The 23657-nt window shown below is 49.3% G+C and overlaps 1 protein-coding gene across 2 annotated transcripts in view; it reads right to left on the reverse strand.

Moving 5' to 3' along the window:
- MSH2 (mutS homolog 2) overlaps positions 1-23657 on the reverse strand; it is a 799418-nt gene that overhangs the window by 239710 nt on the left and 536051 nt on the right. The gene's annotated exons all lie outside the window — the stretch shown is intronic.

Here is a 23657-nt window from a genome sequence, read left to right on the forward strand (position 1 = left end):
TCCTTTCTTTTCTTCAAAACAACTCCATTCACCTCCCGAAGGAGACAGCATAAATCCGGTATGGTTACACACTTATTTTATTTTTTAATTCCCAAAACCAAAGTGCTCCGTGCTGAAAATTCCAGGCCGACGCGTTTCGGCAAAAAGCCTTCTACTGGGCCATCAAGCTGCATTCTCCAGTGTGTCTATTTTAAGGGACACTTCCCTCCTTTTTCCACCATCACCCAATTAAAATCAACCTCAGACCTCTCCACAGTTTTCCATTGCGGTAAAGTACCATTTGTCAGAATACATATAATGTATTTTATATATTAACTGAAAAAAAGAAAGGTAACAATAACATTGTTAGGTGTGATTTTGTTTAAAAAAAAAAACCTTAAAAAATTCTTTGAAAAAAGCAAAGGTTAAAGTACCGTTATAATTCGGTCAATCAATCAGTCACAACATCAACGTTCTGAACTAAAAATAAAACACAGAAAGTCGCCTGTTCTGGTTAGCAGAGCCAATTATAATTTGCGCCTCCACCATGCACTTCTTATGACCTCACATACTACATCACTAATTGATATTGAATACATTCATAAATCGCAGCATATACTTGGTAGCATCTTAGCGCTGTCTGTGATCTGTAAATAATTTTTCTTTAGTTTGAGAATATCCAGGTTTTTAAAACTTTTCTGAAAGCTAGAAGATTGGTTGTAGACTTCAATGATTGGGGGTGACCGTTCCATTTAAGGGCAGTGTTTCTGATAAAGCGTCTGCCATCCCAGGACATCCATTTGTAAGACGGAACTACCAGATATTATTGGCAGCTAGAGCGTAAGGACTTAACTAGAACATACCATTTTAGATTATTTTTAGGCAATCTGGGCCAGTTCCGTGCAACGCTTTATATGCAAGACATAGAGCCTCAAAGGTGATTTGTTTTTCAATAGGAAGCCTATGTAGTTGTTTCAGGGCTAAGGATGCGAATTCAAACCTAGGGATGTTTAAGAGCATCCTTGCTGCTGTGTTTTGCATGGTCTGAAGTTTTCTCAATGATCTTTTTTGATGTCCTTAAAAAGAACCATTAAAATAGTCTAGTCTTGCCAAGACTAGAGCAATAACCACTGTCTTCAACAGATCAAAGATGAGCAGATGAGCAATCTTCTTTATTATTTTGAGAATATAAAAGGAAGTTGAAATCACTGTTGTTGACTTGTTCTTTTAAGATTAGTTTATTGTCTACAATAATGCCCAGATTTTTCACCTTATTTTTTGTTTTGGGTAAGTTCCCCAGCTCTTGGGACCACAAGGTGAGGGACCTAAAAGACACATCATTCCCAAATAGCATGACTTCAGGCTTAGTTGAATTTAGTTTTAAGCAGTTCATGCTCATCCATTCACTGACTGCCTCATACAGTTGCAGAAATTTGCAGCTGTGCTTTGAATATCATTGGTAACTGACACAATAATCTGAGTTTCATCTGCATAGGTTAAACATGAGAACTCAAATGATTTTATCAAACTAGCCGGGAGGGAGACGTAAACATTAAAAAAGGTCGGACTCAGAGACGAACCCTGTGGGACCCCACATGGCAAAGTTAAAGACTTTGAAGTAAAACCTTTATATGTTACAGAGTGAGATCTATCACTAAGAAATGAAAGAAGGACTGCAAGAGCAGTGTCTCTGACCCCAAAACACCGCACACAATCAATCAAACAACTATGATTGACCATTTCAAAGGCAGCAGATAGGTTGAGTAATGTTAGATGGGCGTCCCCCGAAGGTCAGGATTTGCTCTTCGGACCGCTCAGTGACCCAACCCTCCTCAGAATACAGCTGAGTCTAGGATCGTACACACTGAACGCACACCACACTTATGAACGGACACCACACCATGGATCTCAATAAGTAAGTTCTTTATCAACAGTAAAGATTTAGGCACAGGAAACACGTATTTACAAGCGATCGAGGGATCGTAAAGTCTCCGTGGTCAGGAATAGGGAAGCGGGACAGTCTCCGTGTAGGCCAGTACGAAGCGTACCCTGCGCACAGCTCTCAATCCTCGAGCCGGGGGATACGGAAGGCGGAGGTCGTACTGGCTGTCCTACTCACTGCTCCTCGAGCCAGGTGGTGTGGGTAGCGTCAATGGTCCAGCCGGACCAGAGTTCTCCTCGAGCCACGACAAGGTCAGCAGGGCTCGATCCGGAGTGAACAGAGTGTCTGTCAGTTCTTGAGGAGCCGCGACAGCTTCAGCAGGGCTCAGGGTGTTCAGCGAATGTCCTTATCGATCAAGGATGAGCCGCGACGAGGTCAGCAGGGCTCCGAGGTTCCAGTTCTTCCTCCACGAGGATGAGCCGCGATAGCGTCAGCAGGGCTCTGAGGTTCCAGTTCCTTCTTCACGAGGATGAGCCGCGATCAGACCAGCAGGGCTCTCTTGTCCAGGATACAACGGCCCGCTAGTTCTTGGGCGGGCCTTGATATAGTCCAGTGGCCCCTTTGATGTCCAGACCCTCGCAGGCGGAGATCTCATGCCTCGGGGCTGGTTGTCAGAGTGTTCCGTCGGCTGGCCCTTTGATCCTTTAGCAGATGTGTCCAGGGATTCCCAGACACCCAGCAGGGTCTGGAGCCAGCTCTCGGGAAGGCCAGAGGTGCGATCGAAACCAGCCCACAGGGGAAGGCCAGAGGTGTGAGAGAAACCAGTCTTCCCGGGGAGTCCGGGGGTGCAATCGAAACTCCTTAGTCTTATCTCACTCAGGGAGTCCTCTACCCCCCAACTGGGCATGGCGCGTCTGAAGCCTAAGTTTCGCTGGGGACAGGGTCAGGCTAGGCCTAAGGAGTCAGGGACCTCGGGAAAGGTAATGGCAGAATGCGGGGGTGGTCGTCCGTTGGCAGGGTCGTGCAGGGAGCCGGGCGGACTGGGGACGGGACGACCAGGGGTTTCGGGGGGCTAGGCTATGCTAACGGGGTGCTGAGGAACGGGGGGGAACCACGCCACGAGGCCAGGTCCAACATGCGTCCCCCCCAGCTGAAAGGCGGAGAGCACTACCCATCCCCTTGGGGGTTCTCTTCACTGAGGCTGAAGAACCGGGACAAGCCGTCCGTGTTGGCGTGGTCAGCACCAGGCCGGTGCTCAACAGTGAAGTCCATCCTCTGGAGGGAGATGGACCAGCGTAACAGTTTGGGGTTCTCCCCTCTCATTTGCATTATCCACCGGAGGGGCCGGTAGTCGGTTTGGATCCGGAAGTGAGTACCGAACAGGTAGAGCCTCCGCTTCTTCAGGGCCCAAACCACCGCAAAGGCCTCCCGCTCGATGGTGCCCCACCTTTGTTCGAGGGAGTAACCTCCGGCTAATGAATGCCACCGGCTGGTCTAGGCCTTTTTCATTCAGTTGGGACAGGACTGCTCCGATGCCGTGCTCGGACGCGTCCGTTTGGACCACAAACTCTCGGGAGTAATCGGGGGCCTGTAGTACGGGGGCCGTGCACATGGCGACTTTCAATGCTTCAAACGCCTACTGGCAGGCGGGGGTCCTGCTAACTCTCTTTGGCTGATTTTTGGAGGTCAATTCCGTGAGGGGGACTATGATGCTGCCGTACCCCTTTATGAGTCTTCGGTAGTACCCCGTGAGCCCCAGGAAAGCCCGCACTTCCGTCTGGGTCGTGGGGGCCTCCCAGGCAACGATTGCATCGATCTTGGGTTGGAGGGGGGCTACCAGGCCGCTTCCGACCTGGTGCCCCAGATAGACCACGGACCCTTGTCCGATTTGGCATTTACTTGCTTTAATGGTGAGACCTGCTTGGCGTAGGGCCATCAGCACCTCCCAGAGGTGTTCGGTCCAGTGGGAGCTGAATACCGCGATATCGTCCAGAAAGGCGGCGCTGAATCCCTCCAACCCAGCCAGTACCTGGTTAACCAGCCTCTGGAAGGTGGCGGGGGCATTTTTCATTCCAAAGGGCATCACCCGGGAGTGGTAGTGGCCATCTGGGGTGGAAAAAGCGGATCTCTCTCTAGCCCCTTCTGTGAGGCCGATCTGCCAGTAGCCGCAGGTCAAGTCGAAGGTGCTGAGATAGCGAGCAGACCCTAGTCGGTCAATGAGCTCGTCTGCTCGGGGAATGGGATGTGCGTCGGTTCTGGTGACTGCGTTGAGCCCACAGTAGTCCACACAGAACCTCAGCTCAGGGACAGCGCCAGGGGCGGCTGCCTTCGGAACCAGGACCACGGGGCTGGCCCATGGACTGTCAGAGGCCTCGACCACTCCCAGGGCTAGCATCTTGGAGACTTCGGCCTTGATGCAGGCACGGACTCGGTCAGGGACTCGGTAGGCTCTGTGCCATACCGGAGGACTGTCCCCGGTATCCACATCGTGGACGCACCAACTGGTGACGCCGGGGACGAGAGAGAAAAGGTCAGAGAACTGTCCCAATAACTGGCGACAGTCCTCGCGTTGCTCGGGGGTGAGGGAGGAGGAGAGACTCACTCCCTCTACGGAGCCATCTCTTTCCTTCGCACACAGGAGATCGGGTAGAGGCTCCGTGTCCTCTTCCGCTCCGTGGTCGGTAGCGAGGAGCAAACTCAACTCGGACCGCACGAAGTGGGGCTTGAGGCGATTCACATGGAGGACCCGCAAGGGGTTCCTGGGGGACTGCACTTCTACGAGATAGGTCACTTGGCTCTTGCGTTCCACCACCTTGAAGGGCCCAGTCCACTTGTCCTGAAGGGCACAAGGTTCCACCGGGCCCATCACCCAAACCTGCTGGCCGGGCTGAAACTCGACCAGAGTGACATTCTGGTCATACCAACGTTTAATTTCCTCTTGGCCCGCCTCGAGGTTTGCCTCTGCAAGCTCTCGGAACTTCCGAGTCTGGTTCCGGAGGGTCAAAATGTATCGAAACACATCTGGGGGTGGAACCTGGGGTGCCGCTTCCCAACCTTCCTTGACCAGGCTGAGGGGTCCCCGGACGGGGTGCCCGTAGAGCAGCTCGAATGGGCTGAACCCCAGGGATTTCTGGGGGACCTCCCGGTAGGCGAACAGGAGGCAGGGTAGGAGGATGTCCCACTTGCGCCTCAGGGGCTCCTCGAGGCCCATGATCATTCCCTTGAGGGTCCGGTTGAATCTCTCAACCAGGCCGTTACCTTGGGGGTGGTATGGGGTGGTGAACTTGTACGTCACCCCACACTGTTGCCACAGAGACTTCATGTACTTGGAGATGAAGTTCGTTCCTCGGTCGCTCACCACCTCTCGCAGGAACCCCTCCCGGGAGAAGATCCCCCATGAGGGCTCGCCCCACTACGGGGGCCGTCACCGTTCGGAGGGGAATGGCTTTGGGGTACCTGGTGGCATGATGCACCAGGACGAGGATGAACCGGTGGCCTAAGGAAGTCCGGGGGTCTAGAGGCCCCAGAATGTCGATTCCCACCCGCTCAAAGGGGGTACTGACAACGGGGAAGGGTTGGAGGGGAGCCTTGCGCTTTCCTCCGCTCTTCCCGCTGGCCTGGCACGTGGGGCAGGACTTGCAGTGGGTCGCCACATCGGCGCGCCTATGGGGCCAATAGAAATGAGTGACGAGACGGTGATAAGTTTTGTCTTGTCCCAGGTGTCCCGCCAGGGGCACATCATGGGCCAGGTTCAGGAGGAAGCCGCGGAAACGTAGGGGTACCACCAGCACCCGGGCTGACCCTAGTTCGGCGGACTTCTGCTCACTAAATAAGAGGCCGTTTTCCAAAAAGACAAGGTGGGAGCCGGACTGGTCACCAGCAGCCTGAGCGACGGCCTGCTGCCGTTGCCCGACTTGAGAAGGGCAGGAGGTCTGTTCCAGGCAGAATTCCTCTCGGGAAGGTCCCCCTTCCTGGCGCCACTGGGCTAACTCAGGGAGGTCATCCAAGTCTGGGGTCTGCTCGACGGGAGGGCCTAGGGGACCTGCGTCGGGGTCAATTTCTTCGCCGGGGGGTAGTTCGAGGACCTCGGGTCGCTCGCTGCTCTCTGGGTCGTCAGAGACAGGGCTAGGGGTTCCTGTTTCCATTCCACCGGGGGTGGACATTCGGGCGGTCATGGCTCGTGTGCTTACGCAGGCCCATTCGGGCAGGCCCACTGTTAGGACCTGGGTTAGTCCTATGTCAGTGTCCATGGACCACCGTCACATGATGTGAACTGTTCTTATAAAAGGTTGGTCCTACCTTGCTTTCATCGCTTGATATTGCCTTTGTTGGAACTCCCGGTATCTTGCTCCCTTGCTGCTGAGCTGTTGCATTGGATTCCTGCTTCCCTGTGCCTTATTTTTTGTCCCTTTTACACCCATTTTTGTCTCTCACGGGATCGTGTGAGTTATTTTGTGTCCTTGCCTTTCTTGTTTCCCCCTTGTAGGTAGATAGTTAGTGTTTTCTTTGTTTTCTCCCTGGCTTGGTTCTTCCCGTTTCGTTTTTCCTTTTATTTTGTCTCCGTTTGGGTTTCCCCGGCGTGTGTTCATTTGTGTATGTGAGCGGGGGCCCCCGCTCACGATCTAAGGCCTTTAACAACTTGTGCCCGTTTGTTATTGCCGGTAAGACGCTTTGCGTTTCCGTGTTTCTGTGTTGTTACACGGGCTGCCTTTCCGCCTCGTTTTGTGCGGAAGTGACGTTTCAGGTCACTCCGCTACTGGCCTGAGATGCACGAACACCGCGGGACACTCAAAGGAGACTCGAGTGCCTTAACCCTGTTATTGCCAGCCCAGTTTTAGGCATTTTGCGAAGGTTTTTTTTACCGTTGTGGCTGAGTGCTAACATAACTAAGCCCTGGGTTTCTTCCCTTCGAATTTGTGCCTCGTTAATTTTTGGAACATATAAACAGGCACCAAAGGACACTGTGTTAAAGTGTATAGAGCCCCTCACTGGATATATGTACATTTGACTTTTCCAGTCCTTTCACGAAGCCAAGCCTGCACTTACAATTGGTAAGGAGAGGGTGCATGTTGGGGTGGGACAGGGTCACTGGCATTGAGACGTCATAGAGCTTGTAAATAAGGAGGTGTTGTTTCTTCCCTTGTTGTCCCTAGGTGCGGAAGCGTGAAGGAGGGAGCCGTGTCCTGTAGCTCCACAGGGTGGGAGACTTGGTGTCTCGTCATTTTACCACCCTCTTTTCGGGTTCACTAGAGTGCTCACAGTGTGTCTATCCTGTGGGTCTCGGGTGGACAAGGGAAGGGGATTGGTGCTTGGGCTGAGCGGGGTCTAACACCCACCATCTCAAGGCGAGTCCTACGCTCCACTTGCTTCCAGGGAGAGCTCTCCAGATAGTTGCCCAGGAGGCAGTCCACGGGCATGTCGGTGCAGACTGCCACCCGCAAGTCACCGGAGACTCCCCCCACTCAAACGGGACCTGAGCTATTCGGCAGGTGCGGACGGAATTGTCGGCCGAGATCACCCTGCAGGAGGCGTGGGGGATAATTTGGTCCTCGGTGACCAGGTGGCAGCGCACTGCGGTGATGCTGGCTCCTGTGTCTCGGAGCGCCCCTAAGCGGGGCCCGTTGACGGTCACCTGCTGTCGGTATTTCTCAGTGTTGTCGGGCCGGGGGCCTCCGGGGACCATTTCCCTATCTCCAAGGGAGACTAGTGACATGGCTGCCGGCTCCCAACCCTCTGGGTCCTCTATCTCTTCCTCTTCTAGGGCTACTGTGGCTATCTGGCGCGCGGGGGCATTCGCAGCAGCGGGTTTCTGGTTCATGGGGCAATGGGGGTCACTGGCATAATGCCCTGGTTGCTGACATCTGTAGCAGGCTGTACTTATTCGGGGTCCCCGTCTACCTGAGGGGGGCCATGGCCTAGTCACAAGAGGGAGATTCCCGGACTGGTTTCGGGGGGGGGGGGGGGGGGGGCTACGCTGGGACCCACGCTGCCTCCCTTGACCTACCCCCCCTCTCTGACGGAAGGATCCTTGTTCGGTTCGGCCATATTCTCTCACGGGCCCCCGAGGGACTCGGGTGGCCACCCAACGATCCGCCTCGACAGCGAGCTTCCGGGGGTCTGCCAATTTGCTGTCCAGAAGGTGCTCAGTTCCACAAAGCAGTTTGTGGAGAGGTGTTCATAGGCAATGAGGTCGATTACTCCTTAAAGGTGGTCACCTTGCTGCCCTTGATCCACCCTTCCAGGGCCCGGCTGTAGAAATTCACATATTCTACCCAGGAGGTGCCGGGGAGCTGTTTGCAGTCTCGGAACCGCTGCCGACACATCTCCGGAGTGAGCCCATATCAGGATAGCAGAGCGTCCTTCAGATGGGTGTAAGAATTCATGACGGAGGAGGGCAGGTCCAGCATGGTGTCTCTCCCTTCGCTGAGGAAGCGCCCCCACAATCCGGCGCCCCAATCTTTCTCGGGCACCCGGTGGGAGGTCATGGCGACCTCGTACGCTTTGAACCACTGCAGGATGTCGTCCTCCTTGTAGTATTCCCTCACCACATCCTTGGGGATGTGTACCTTGGCCTCTACCGGGGACGGGGTTTCTCGGTTCCCCGGGGGTCTGTTCTCTTCACTTCTTGCTTTTAGTTCAAGTTCTTTTAAGCTGCGCTCGTGCTCGAGCTGGAGTTTCTTTCCTTCATGCTCCCTCTGGAGCTTCTTTTCTTCAATTTCACCTTGCACCCGTAATTGTTAGACGGCCAACTTCTTCTCGGCCAGCTTGAGCTCTCCTATCTTGAGGCGCGCTAGCTCTAGCTCGTGGATTCGGGTTTGCTCCCGGTCTGTCATCTCCTCTGGTGACAGACCCCTTTCCGTGCTGGGACTCCGTGCCAGGTAGTCGGTTCTCTCCCCTCCCTGAGCGCTGGGTCCGGTCCGCGGCCCGTCCTCTCCGCCGTCTCCTTCTGGTGGGGGGAGGGGGGCCCCGGAGTCTACCCAGGCTGTCAGGGCTTTCTGGAAATCTTCCTTGGTGTTCAACCCAGTGGTAGCGATGTGCAGCTCTTTGCAGAATTGTTTCAGTTCTCTGTGGGTATAATCTTCCAAAAGATCCTTTTGGAAGGTGGTCTTCTCGATAGTTCTGGTGGTACTCATTATGGCTCTTTCGTTCTTCATTCAGGTAGTGTGTTAATCGTTAGCTGTACGATCTCTAGGCGTAGACTCTTATCCCGTCGCTTGCCACCAATGTTAGAAGGGCGTCCCCCGAAGGTCAGGATTTCCTCTCCGGACCGCTCAGTGACCCACCCCTCCTCAGAATACAGCCGAGTCTAGGATCGTACACACTGAACGCACACCACACTTATGAACGGACACCACACCATGGATCTCAATAAGTAAGTTCTTTATCAACAGTAAAGATTTAGGCACAGGGCACACGTATTTACAAGCGATCGAGGGATCGTAAAGTCTCCGTGGTCAGGAATAGGGAAGCGGGACAGTCTACGTGTAGGCCAGTACGAAGCATACCCTGCGCACAGCTCTCAATACTCGAGCCGGGGGATACGGAAGGTGGAGGTCATACTGGCTGTCCTACTCACTGCTCCTTGAGCCAGGTTGTGTGGGTAGCGGCGATGGTCCAGCCGGACCAGAGTTCTCCTCGAGCCACGATGAGGTCAGCAGGGCTCGATCCGGAGTGAACAGAGTGTCTGTCAGTTCTTGAGGAGCCGCGACAGCGTCAGCAGGGCTCAGGGTGTTCAGCGAATGTCCTTATCGATCAAAGATGAGCCGCGACGAGGTCAGCAGGGCTCCGAGGTTCCAGTTCTTCCTCCACGAGGATGAGCCGCGACAGCGTCAGCAGGGCTCAGGATGTTCGACGAATGTTTCGTAGAGTCAAGGATGAGCCGCGACAGCGTCAGCAGGGCTCTGAGGTTCCAGTTCCTTCTTCACGAGGATGAGCCGCGATCAGATCAGCAGGCTCTCTTGTCCAGGATACAACTGCCCGCTAGTTCTTGGGCGGGCCTTGATATAGTCCAGTGGCCCCTTTGATGTCGGACCCTCGCAGGCGGAGATCTCATGCCTCGGGGCTGGTTGTCGGAGTGTTCCGTCGGCTGGCCCTTTGATCCTTTAGCAGATGTGTCCAAGGATTCCCAGACACCCAGCAGGGTCTGGAGCCAGCTCTCGGGGAGGCCAGAGGTGCGATCGAAACCAGCCCACAGGGGAAGGCCAGAGGTGTGAGAGAAACCAGTCTTCCCGGGGAGGCCGGGGGTGCAATCGAAACTCCTTAGTCTTATCTCACTCAGGGAGCCCTCTACCCCCCAGCCGGGCATGGCGCGTCTGAAGCCTAAGTTTCGCTGGGGCCGGGGTCAGGCAAGGCCTAGGGAGTCAGGGACCTCGGGAAGGGTAATGGCAGAATGCGGGGGTGGTCGTCCGTTGGCAGGGTCGTGCAGGGAGCGGGGCGGACTGGGGATGGGACAACCAGGGGTTTCGGGGGGCTAGGCTATGCTAACGGGGTGCTGAGGAACGGGGGGAACCACGCCACGAGGCCAGGTCAAACAAGTAATATCAAGGGTGACCGAACACCTGAATATAGGAAGAATCCAATTTCATCTGTATCTACAATGAGCGCAGTTTCAGTGCTAATCCCACTCCTGAATCCGAACTAGGTTTTGTCAAGGTGATGATTAGACTCGATATGCAGACAATTGAGTGTTCATAGCTTTCTGAGCCAATTTGGCTGGAAATGGAAGTCTGGATATTGACGATAGTAGGAGGTATCCTTAGGATTCAAATTGACTTTTTTTAATAAGGGAAGTACTGCAGCCTTTTCCCAAGGCTTTGGAAAATATCCTGTGCTGAACATGGAATAAATTATACTTGTCAAAGATTGTGCAATAATATTGGGTGCAAGGTGAATTATATAAGGTGGACACAGGTCTGATGGAGACCCAGACTTTATAGTAGCAATCAGCTGACCAACCTGGCCAGTTGAAAGATGCATGAATTTATTATACGAGGACTGTCCACCTTCCGATGGCAGCTTCATTGCCTGGTGTCAAATTTGTCAAACATTTCTTTTACTTTATTGTGGAAAAAGGAAGCCGGAGAATCACAGAGTTCTTGACTTCCAGGCACTGTATCTACTACTGGAGCAGTGGTGAGTTTAGAGATTGTTTTGAAGAGTTACTTAATGGAGTTTTTTGAGGACTAAGATTGTTCTTTCTCTATCAAGTTTTTATTGTCTGCAATACACTTCCTATATTTATTTTTTTCCTCTTCATTGTAGTTCTTCCTCCAATCCTGTTTTTGTCTGTGGCATTTTTGTTTACAAGCTCTCAGGGAGTCCTTAAACCAAGGGGCAGAGAGTTTATTCTTTTTTATTTGGCATTTATGTTTAATAGGTGTTGGATTATCAAAAGCTGACTGCATCCAAGTTTCATACGCAGCTGATAAAGCTTCTGCTTGGTCTTTCCAGTTCTGTTGTGACTAGAAAATCGTTTAAAGATAGGGCACTGATTTTGTGCCAAGGATTTGTAGGAGAAATATATTTCACCATTTCTAGTTAGAAAATTATTGCGTTGTGATCGGTCCAGGTCAGAACAATAATGGCAGTACTGTCCAAATGGACATTATTAGTAAAAATGCCGTCCAGGGTGTGTCCAGCATTGTGAGTAGGCACTTTTATTTTCTGGGAAAGGCCAAAACTAGCCATATGGTCCAGGAGTGCTTCTGTATACCTGTCAGATTTATTCTCAAGATCATCATTGAAATCAACTAATAATGTAAAATCATTTTTCAAAGACCACTTCAATTATCTGTTGTCAGACTCTACGGAATAACAATACTCAAACCTCTCAGGATAATGCCTTCTAGCGTAACAGACAGTTCATCTTTGAAAAGTTTAAACTTCTGGTATTCACTGCCACTGGTAAGAGGTCAAGAGTGCTGGTTCCAAGACTGATGTGTAATAATGTATTTCAGTTTTAACATGTCACTATCTTGACTTGTGGAAATGACAATTTGTACGAAGTGGCATCTGGGGTGCTTAATTTCACCATGAAATCAATGTAGGCTTCAGCCATCTTAGAAGGGGTACCATACCAATCTAGAGGCACGGTTGAGAAGTAGTCGGCAGGGTTTTTCTCTGGACGGTGCACAATTGTATAGTTGTAGTCTTGGGTAATCATAACCCTCCAAAACTCAATGCCAGGAAGCATCTTGGCCTTTGGATTGCTAAAGATGGTCAATAAGGCTTGATGATCTGTCGCAAGCGTGAAAGGCTTTCCTTATATGAATACTTGGAAATGTTTTCAAAGCCTAGGCCAATGCTAAACTTTCTTTCTCAGGTTGTGAAGAAGCACACTCATTTTGGGACAAACTTCTGCTTGCATATGCGACAATGTCTTCAAGCATTTGGATGTCCACTGTGCTGTGCAAGGATGGCGCCTAACCAGATTGGGCTAATCTCAACAACAACCTCTGTATGAAGCTTTGGATCACAGTATGCCACTTCACTAGCGTTCTTGACGCTTGTTTGATTCTCTTGAAACTTTGCTCGTATTCACAAGACCAATGAAATTAAACATTCTTTTTTGTCGAGTCTCTCATCGGAGAACTTACAGTGGCAAAATGCAGTATGTTTCTAGAACACGAGCTGGCCATGCCAAGGAATGAACATAATATGGAAACATCTTGTAGGGGACTGGCGGTTGGCAATGCTTGTACTTTAACTGGATCGGGTGTCATAACCCAATCAGAAAAGATATGGCCACATTTGTTTTACTTTTGCCTTATGAAATTCACATTTTTCAGCATTTAAATTTAGACATGCATCTGCAAGTAAACACACTTACGTGAGAGCTTTATCGTGCTCCTTCTGTGTAGCTCTAAAAACCAACGTGTCATCACTATAATTAAACGCTTTCATGACAGACTGTATGATACATTGAATGGCATCTTGAAACAGCTCTGCAGCTGATGACACACCGAAACGTATTTTTTTGGCATCAGAACACACCAGTATGTGCAGAAAAGGTTGTAATGTACCTGCAGCTCTCCTCAAGTTCCAACTGAGGATATCCTTTATTCAAATCAAGAAGAGAGAAGACTTTCACACCATTCAGTTGTGTTATGTCAGCAATGTGCGGACCTGGATGTTCTTCTCTTTCAATGGCCTTGTTTGCTTGACACATATCAATACAGATATGTACAGCTCTTTCACTGTCCTTTTTGGGTACTACCACTATGGGAGAAATCTATGGCGCTGGACCAGAGGAAAGCTCAATGATATAATTTTTAACAATTGATTCAAGTTCTTTTCGAACAGCTTCCTGTAACTAAAATGCAATTTGTCTACGTCTTTGAGCAATTGGACGGACGTCCTCATTAATGTGTAACTGTACTTTTATAGACTTGACTTTTCCTACTGACATGCTATTTCATGATGAGCATTCATGTTATAGTTCACTGATATCAGTCCCATATCAGAAGCTGTACTAAAATTAAGGAAATAGGTGCTTGATGCCATACCTTGAAGTACATGAATGGGTGCTTGTACTTTCGTTTTCTTTTTTTAAAATAAATTTTTATTGAGAAATTAATTCTGGTACGAAATTAGCCATAAACATAATTCCATACATTATTCCAGCTAGCGGCATTAAGAGAAAATACAATAAATAAACAATTATATGATTACACGTACTTCCACAATCACGAAAATGATAAAAAGCCATTATACATAGAAATAAATTATAAATATATATTCTAGCTTATGTCTACATTCGTGTGTGTCTCCAGATTTTCAGGGGTGCCCAGATATTTAGCCCCAACTCACATGTTTTCCTGCCCTTGGACTGGGACTTACGCTGGGATCATTCATCTTCTAAGCCACTTCAGGGTAGTCCTAATACTGAAATCCCCACAACTCACCCCGCTTCTTGAAGTGATTCATCAGGCAATCCTTACTCATAGAGAGGAAACGCGCCAGGATAGCCGCAAATCCCAAGCAGCAATGAGGAAGATGCAGGGCGTGGTAAGGAAGCTGCCTAAGGCATGTGTCAATGTAGGAGACAGGGTCTCAAATCTTGAAGAGAGGATTGTTGCGACAGAATCGGAGGCCGCCGCAACCACCACTAAAGAAGATTCCCAAAGTGCCCAGGTCTTTGAAATCTAGTGGAAGATGGAAGACATGGTAAATAGGCTCAGGAGAAATAATCTCAGGGTGCTAGGGATACCAGAGGGAGTGGAGGGGTCAGACGTTAGGGCCTATATGATAAATCTATTTAAATCGGCCTTCCCCGAGCTACCGGACTGGAATTGGTCGGCAGAAATTCAGAGGGCGCACCGTACCCCTTTTAAAATACGCCTTGATTCAAAAGGAGGAGATTAGCCAAGGGCAATCCTAATATTTCTGGGGAACTTCATCTTATGGCAGGCTATAGCCGAAAAAGCTAGACCAGAAGCAAGAAGGTCCAGCGGGGGAGTCACGTTCTTTGTCCACCCAGACTATTGCCACGCAACGGTGGAGAGACGCTGGAGGCTGAGGCAACTGATCAAACCTTTCCAAGATAAGAACATTCAGGTATACCTCATTAATCCTGCACAACTTAAAGTAAAAAATGAAGGGCGGACACAGTATTTTTCATCAGAAGTGAAGGCGCAAGAGTATTTAGACTCCCTGGGTAGCTAGGTAAACTATAGGGATGATGAGGAATTTTTCTGGACCGGGCTAGGGGAGAAGAGTCGATCGTTTTGCTATTGTGTTTGTTTATTTATCCTTTTGGGTGTAGAAAAGGGGTACTGGTGAGCTAAATTGTAAATGGGTGAGGGTGTCCTGACCGCTATTACTGCAAGCATCACAAGCACAGACCAAGGTCTGAGAGCTTCACAAGGGAGGGAGCAGAGGGGGGGAAGGGGAGGTACTTTAGTTTTCTTGTGTTTCATCATTACTTCAAATGAACTTTGACTTTTTAACCGCATCGCTGCGGCCGGAATTCCCCCGCAATGCGGAGGAATTCCACGCATGCGCGGTTCGGACGGCCACTGGCCGTCCTCTGCACACGCCCACTGTGACGTCAGAATTGCCGGGGCCGTCCGACGCATGGAAGAGGTTAATGGTGTTGATGCAATTCATATATATGCTATGGTTTTCAATGGAGTAAGTCATGGCAATGGAGATAGTTCTGTGCATTTCTCCTCAGGAATTATGTTTATCGACGCACCACTGTCAATAATAAAAGGTATTGAGCAACCGTTTACTTTTAGTGTCATTTCGGACAATGTTTGAATGATTTTGGTGCTTTTTCATTTCGATTTTTCTTCACAAGCAGTCAGTCCAACATGTTAACGTTTGCCTGAGGCAATCATCAGCATTGCACAACCATCGTCTTCACTTTCACTTCATGTTGATATGGAAGGTCTTTTTGACGATGATTTAGGTGACGATCAACTTCAAAATCTGAAACCGGTCCCAGGACGCTAGTTTCCAGTCAAGGGAAGACATGGCTTGGCAGTTCGGGCTGGACTGTTCCCATAGTCAAGACTGATTTGCATGTAGGTGTGTCTGAACTGGGGTGGCAAAGTGAGCTAAAGAACGATGATGGATTCAACTCACATCTGTGACTGGAGGTGAGTGTCTGAAAAGCTTCAGCGCTCTGTCCATCATCTCCTTGTGTTTGCCAACTTCATTTGGTGTCAATTTGTCTCAACTGGTGTGGTCGCTTGTGGGCATGTGTGGAACGTCACTTCTGTAGCGTTCAGGCAGCCATTTTGTCTTCTTGCCGTAACGCACTTACTTTTTCCTTCGCCTTGCAAACCGTTACAAAATGGTTCTCCTTGCTACAGCCTTTGCAAACCTGTCCAATGGTGGGACATTTACTATTGTGTGGAAACGAAAATTCACATCTGATTCACAGATTATTTTTCTGTGGAGACATCATTCTGTGTTCCTCTGCCTTGTGCTTCATGGCTGACTCACTCCGGGAACCTCAGGCCTCTGTGCCAGCAGCTTGTCAATCGGCACGCTCTGCAGCTCTGGCAGTCATGAGAACTCACTCAAGACTAAGATCCAGTCTCTCAACAAATTAGTCGATGGTGTCAGCAACTTTTTGTCGTTCTGGACTGAAAATGTATCTTTTGTAATCTACATCCGGTAATGAACTGAACTTGAGATTCAAGGCTTCTCCGATTTAACAATATGTAATTTTGTCAACTCGCAGCATTTTCTTTATGAGTTTGTTTACACCTTCTCCAGCTACATTCTTAAGGTATTTGATAGTCTTCTTGTTATCTGTTTCTTCGAGCGCATCAATAAAATCATCAAATGTCTCTATCCAAGAAGTCCATGTGTGGCCAAAAGTCAGCTTTTTGGTGGTATCGAATGGTGGTGGTGGTTGTTTCAGGAAGGTGTGGCATTGTAGCCATTTATGAGACTGGCTGACACTGAGAATGGAGTTCCCTCCGACACGGTCTGCTTCAACCATACCATCTCTAAGGCCCTGTGCGGTGCTGGCCTCAGAGTCATCTTGGACAGTCTGTGGAACTGTGACCTCCTTCTTGCTCTCCATGGTAGCCCTTCACTTTTCTGGAGACTTTTGGAGTTGTTCTGAGCCACTACCTGGCACCTTTGGTTGTGTGCTGCTTAGTTTACGGATTGCTCCATAAACACAACCCTGAGTACTCCCTCTGGGGCCACTCCACCCGACGCAGTGGTACGATGACTCTCTTTACCCAATTCTGGTAAGCAGATGACCGATTCTTGCATCTGACTTACTTTGCTTTCAGGGGTCCCTTTTTACTGTGACGCCTGGTTGATCTCTGCCTCGAAGCACTTCTAATAGAAGTGTTATTTTGAAATTAGCTGTCACTATTTGCTGCTCTTTCAACTGCAGGTTGTATCCGCCTTTAACGTTATCACTTTGTATGATGTATAGCCTTAGGTTGCGTAGTAGTGCTGTACATCTCTTTACGGCCTTACCAGCAAGTTCTTGGCCAACGATGTGTAGACTTCAGTGAAGCTTTCGTCATCTTCAAATGCTTTACACTGGCTGGAGTTGTGCTTTGACTCCACAAATGCCAAACGTCGATTCAGCACTTCGATTGAGGCACACGTGGCATGCACAAGCAGTTTTCTGGACCATGGCAAACTCTGGGGGAGCATTGTCAATCTTTGGGTTACTTATCACCTACCTCGTCGCCAGTTGTAATTCCTCCCCAGCCTGGGTACCCGCTAATGACTACGCCACAGACCAAACTTAGTGTAACACCTTTGTATTCATCTGTGTGTAACCGCGAACTCAACATTCTAAACCGACATTCACTTCACTACGCTGTATCACCAATGTCACTGTTCTACGGAGTTCATTAGGAGCCAAAAGGCTTCCCTCATTGCTAACTCACACAACACTACACAAGGCTTGTAGAATAGGGCAATATCAAGGAAAGGCTCAATGGAAAAACCAGACTTTACTGCTCTGCTTGTAATACTTCTAGGGTATCCCTAGATGAGCACAATTGTGTACCAGTTAGTACCTCAGAAACTAAGCAAGTAAGCTTAGTGACTAATGGCAACATATGTTACCTCAGCTCCCCTAGCTGACCTAAAACAATGTCCCCTCTTCGCCCCTCAAAAGTAGAAGAGGGAGTTTCACTGTGTAACAGAAGGGTTGAATCCTAAACACGTTAGCAGAAATGGGAGCAAACTAAATAATCTGACAACCCTATCTTCTCCTTTGTTTGCAGATCAACAAAACTACTTGGTAGAGAAAGATTTGGATCAAGCACAGAGCGGACACCCTGCATAGTCATTTCGAAGTTGTTTGTGGGGGAAGAAGCCCTCAACAACCTATCACTAAGAAAGCCTTATGAGTATAGCCACAGTTTGTTGACTGCACCAACATTTCAACAACATTTTCGCAAATGCCATAAACATTAGTGGTGGCGCAGAGGATAGGCTAAATGGGAGACTTGCGTACAATCTCCTGACATGCCACAGGCAAGTACTGCAACGATGGCCCTATAAATGGCGATACAAATCGCACTACAAATTTGCAAACATGCTGGCTTGTGGCAGAAATATTCATATTACATTTTACACAGGTATCATCAAGCCTTTCATCAAGTGTCTCTGACCCATCAACAAGGCACAAAAAACCAGCAATGGTAAGGAATATGTTACTTACCAGTATGCATCTGTTCTTGGCATGTAGGGCTGCTGACATTCATATCTGTGTATAGATCGCCGCCTAATGTTGGGTCCAGATGATTGCACTTTGTTGTCTTGGAAGAGTCTTCGAAGTATCACGAGATAGGCGACTCCTCCCCTGGACTACAGTGCGCATGGGCATCCTCTCCATCCTCAGATTGTTTTTCGCCATTGTGGCAGAGATGGAGATATGAAAGTAAGAGATGGCCGTGCCAGAGATAATGCTGCAGCTGCTACAGGCACCGGGGAGGAGGGCGGGCGATATGAATGTCAGCAGCCCTACATGCCAAGAAGAGATGCATACTGGTAAGTAGCATATTCCGTTCGAGGCATGTGGGCTGCTGAATTCATATCTGTGCATAGACTGAATAGCAGTATCTCCTCTAGCGGTGGCCACCTGTGCCAGCTCCAGCAGTTTGGAAAAGAGTTTTGAGGACAGCCTGGCCTACAGCAGCTTGCTGTTTTGCTTGCACGTCTACACAGTAGTGTTTAGTGAAAGAGTGTGGACCATGTGGCTGCCTTACAGATGTCTTTGAGAGGAATATTCCCTTGGAAAGCCATGGATGCCCCCATTTTGCGTGTGGAGTGCGCTCTAGGGGGGACTGTTAAAGTGCGTTTAGCTTTTAGATAACATATTTGAATGCATTTAACTATCCATCTGGGTATTCCTGACTTTGAAATAGGATTTCCTTTGTGTTGTGGTGCAAAAGCGACAAGAGTTGTTTTGTCTTTCTAAATGATTTAGTTCTGTCCACATAATAGAGTAGAGCTCTTCTTACATCTAGTGTGTGCAGGGCTCTCTCTGCTACTGACTGTGGGTTCTGAAAGAATACTGGCAGTTCAATTGCTTGATTGATATGGAAATTGGATACGACTTTGGGCATGAATTTAGGGTTTGTTAGAAGGACAACCCTGTTAGCATGGACCTGCATGAAAGGTTCCTGAATTGTCAGTGCTTGGAGTTCGCTCACTCTTCTGAGTGAGGTAATGGCAACTAAGAATGCAACTTTCCATGTCAAGAATTGTAATTCACATGAATGTAGAGGTTCGAAAGGAGGTCCCATGAGTCTGGTGAGCACTATATTGAGATTCCAGTCTGGGGAAGGGGGGTGTCTCGGAGGGATCACCCTCTTTAAGCCTTCCATTAAGGCTTTAATTGCTGGCACTTTAAACAGTGAAAGGTGCTGCCTGTTTTGAAGGTATGCTGCTATAGACGCAAGGTGTAGTCGTATAGAAGAGTATGGTAAGTTACATCTTTGTAAATGCAGCAGGTAACATATAATGTTTTGTATGGAAGCGTCTAATGGGTTGATTTGGTTATTGTTGCAGTAAATAACAAATCTCTTCCATTTAGCTGCATAGCACGCTCGTGTGGTTGGTTTTCTTGCCACCCTAATGATGTTCATGCAGTCTGGGGGCAAGTTAAGGTATCCAAATTCTAAGACCTCAGGAGCCAGATCGCTAGGTTCATCTGATTGGGATCTGGGTGTCTTATTTCTCCTTGGTTCTGAGTTAGAAGATGGGGAGCAAGGCACAGTCTTTGATGAGGAACTACTGAAAGTTCCAGGAATGTTGTGTACCATGGTTGTCTGGCCCACGTGGAAGCCACTAGTATTAGGGTGAGCGAGTGTTGCCGCAGTTTGCGTGCCACCAGCGGGATCAGCGGTGCGGGGGGAAAAGCGTACGCAAATCTACCTGACCAGTTCATCCATATCGCATTGCCCAGTGACAGCGGATGTGGGAACCTGGCGGCAAAGTACTGGCATTTGGAGTTTTCTTTTGTGGCAAACAGGTCTACCTCTGGGTGACCCCATTCCTCGAAGAATGGCTGGAGAACCTGGGGGTGAATCTCCCATTCGTGTATTTGTTGGCTGTGCCTGCTGAGCAGGTCGGTAATTTGATTGTCCTTCCCTGGAAGATGTTCTGCTAGGAGAAAGATGTTCTTTGGAATCGCCCACTTCCAGATGCTCTGCGCCAGATGGGACAGCTGTGGAGAGTGCGTCCCCCCCTGTTTTTGAATATAGTACATTGCGGTCATGTTGTCCGTCCAGATCAACACCGTCTTGTTGTACACGTATTTTTGAAACGCTTTTAGGGCTAGGAATATCGCTATCAACTCTAGTTGGTTGATATGCAGGTTTTTCTGTTTGGTTGTTCAGAGCCCTTGTACTGTGTATTGGAGGAGATGGGCTCCCCAGCCTGTCAGTGATGCGTCCGCTGTTCTTGGAATAGTCGCCCCTTGGAAAGGTTTTGTGGGTTCCACCACTGTAGAGAGTTGTGAGCGCGACTGTCCACCAACACTAGGTCTTTTAGTTGTCCATGAGCCTGGTTCCATTGCCTTGCTAGGCATTCCTGTAATGGGTGCATCTGAAGTCTGGCATGGGGGACAATAAATATACAGGAGGCCATCATGCCTATGAGCTGCATGAAGACTTGAGCTGGCAGGGAGTGTTGTGGCTGGAATTTGCGAATGAGTATCTGCATGCTGGCTATCCTTGCTGTGTTTGGATATGCCTTCGCCACCGAGGTGTTTATAGTGGCTCCCAGGTATTGCTGTATGTGGGAAGGTTGCAGATGCGATTTTGCATAGTTGATTGAAAAGCCTAGGCTGTGTAGCAACTGGATTGTTTGGGATGTGTGTGCTGCACATTCTTGGTACAATTTTTCTTGGTACAATTTTGCTTGTATTAGCCAATGGTCCAGGTAAGGGTACACATGGATGTGTTGCCTCCTGAGATGCGCTGCCACGGTCGCTAAGCATTTTGTAAACACTCTTGGAGCCGTGGTAACCCCGAAGGGCAAAACCTTGAATTGGTAGTGTTGACCTTCTATTGTGAACCGGAGGTATTTTCTGTGGGCTGGATGGATGGGTATGTGAAAGTACGCATGTTTGAGGTCTAGAGTTGCTAGGAAGTCTCCTTGCTGTAGCAACAGGAGCACTTGTTGTAGTGTGATCATGTGGAAGTGCTCCGATAGTATATATTGATTAAGGGGCCTGAGGTCCAATATTGGTCTGAGAGAACAGTCTTTCTTTGGAATAAGGAAGTATAGGGAGTAGACTCCTTTCCCTTGTTGGTGGAAAGGGACTTGCTCTATGGCCCCCTTTTCCAGCATGCATTTTACCTCTTGTTGTAGAAGGGTGATGTGCTCTGTGGACATCGGACGATGTCTGGGTGGTATGTTTGGTGGTGTAGAAGTCAGTTCTAGGCAATGACCAGACTGGATAATTTCTCTCACCCACCTGTCCGTGGTAATTGCGTGCCAGACAGGTAGGAACTGTTGTAGTCTGCCTCCGACTGGTGTTAAGTGGTCTGGAGGCAGCGTAATGAAGTCACTGTTTTGTGGCAGTGGAGGCCCTGGTGTTATTGCCTCCACCTCCTCTTCCCTTATTATGGTTACCTCTGTAACCACCTCTGGCTGTGTTCTTTGTGAACGAGCCTTGTGTGTTACCTTTGTATGAGGCAGATGTTTGTGAAGCATTCCCTCGTGTATTTGCTCTGTATGAGGAGCGACGAATGGAGCCTCTATGTTGCAGAAATTGCAATGCACCCATAGATTTTGTGGTTTCTGTGTCCTTTTTAATTTTGTCCAAGATGGTGTCTACCGCAGGGCCAAATAGAAAGTCTTGATTGACAGGTTGGTTAAGAATGGTGGACTTCACCTCATTCTTAAAACCGGAAATGCGCAGCCATGCATGTCTGCGTAGCAGGACACTAGTATTAATAGACCTAGCTGCGGTGTCTGCAGCGTCAAGCGCACATTTGATGGAGGCGTTTGATATGAATTTACCCTCCTGAATGAGATCATTGGCTTGTGCTTTGAAAGGCTCGGGCAAGTGTTGCATAAGGCTCTCGAGCTGATCATAGTGCGCCCTGTCGTAACGAGCCAGTAGGGCTTGTGTGTTAGCAATCCTCCAGGAGTTGGATGCTTGTGCAGCTACCCTTTTGCCTGATGCCTCTAAGATTTTTGACTCCTTGTCAGGGGGAGGTGCTTCCCCTGTTGTCTGAGAGTTGACTCGTTTTCGTGCGTTAGCAACCACCAGTGAGTCTAGTGGCAACTGGCCCTTGATGTAAGTAGGGTCTGTAGGAGCCGGTCTATATTTCTTTTCTATTCTGGGATTGATTACCCGTGCCCTGGCTGTGTCCTTAAATATGTCAGGTGCATGTTTTAGAAGTCCCTTTAACATGGGAAGAGTTTTGACACTTTTTTCTGCAGTAGTAAATGTGTCAAACAGGAAGTCTTCTTCCACAGGGTCGCTGTGCATGTCCACGTTGTGGAATTGTGCTGCCCTGTCTATGAGCTGGTTGAAAACTACTGTGTCATCAGTGGGTGATGGCCTAGTAGGATAAGTGGGCACATCGGGGATGGGATGGGTGTCATAAGGGTCTGTTGGTTCTTCCCAAGGCTCCTCCTGAGGAGGGTCTTGTGGGAAATCATATAGCGGCTGTGGTTCATACCCTGCGTCCCCCTCACCATCCCCGTGGTAAGAAGGTGATGTAGGTGCAAAAGGTGTGGCAGGCATAATAGGTTGAAAAGGGCTGATGGGTCTTGAGGGAGAAGTCCCAAAGTTCTTTTTCTTTAGTGGAATAGGTGAATCAGGTTCAAAGTCCAAGGGCTTACCAGGATGGTAACTTTACCAGTCTCTGGGTTAATGTATATTTTAGCCTGGTCTTCTGATGGATCTGGGTGTAATAGTTCTTCCTCTACAGTCCTGGGTTTAGTGTTTGACTTTTTGTGGTCGGCAACACCAGTTTTTTCGACGACTTTTGGAGTTTTGTTTGACTTTTTAGGCTCGGGGCCTGATTTCGGGTCGACAAGGTTTTTCGGTTCGACCGGAAGTTTCGGGTTGACACGTTTTTTGTGCTCCGTAGGCTTCTTTGGAGGAGTGTCTTTCACCGAGTCGATGTTCTGCTTTGGATCGACTGGTGGCTTTGGAGCCGTTATCTTCGGGTCGACAGGTTTGTCCGGCTTCGATGGTTTCGGTACGGCACCGTATGCCGGGTCGACGGATTTTGGAACAGCAGGCTTGTTCGGGTCGGCGACCTTCTTTGGTTCGGCGCCCTTTGGCTGCGTGCTTTTGTTCGGGTCGACCGATTTTTTGGGGTCGACGGCTTTTGGCTGAACGGCCTTTGTGGGGTCGACAGTCTTCTTTGGCTCGACGCTTTGGCTGTGCGGCCTTTTTTGGATCGACGCCCTTCGGGTCGGTGACCTTTTTTGGCTCTGGAACCTTCTTCGGGGCGATGGCCCTGGAGTTTCTGAAGGTTTCGGTTTCGTTTTCGGAGCCGAGCCGGAAGGCGGGGCTGTCGAAAGTCTTTTATGATCTTGGCTAAGGTCTTTTGGCGATGCCTCGACCGGAGCCTTTGGTAACGGGACAGTTGGTGTCGGGGGTGTTGTACTCACGATTTGGCCCGACGGGATTTCGTCGTCAGAGTAGTCCTCGACGGTGACTATTTCTAGGTCCGAGTCTTGAGCGTCCGGTAGTTCCTGGTCATCATCTAAGATGTTGTCCAGTTCCGGTGCCTGTCGCTGCATTTCTTGCCTAGCGGCCCGTCGGATCCGTATCGTTTTCTTTGACCGAAACTGGGCGCAGGCCGAGCAGGTTTCTTCCCTAAGGTCTGAG

The sequence above is a fragment of the Lissotriton helveticus genome, chromosome 6 (assembly GCF_964261635.1).
Source record: "Lissotriton helveticus chromosome 6, aLisHel1.1, whole genome shotgun sequence".
Lineage (NCBI taxonomy): Eukaryota > Metazoa > Chordata > Amphibia > Caudata > Salamandridae > Lissotriton > Lissotriton helveticus.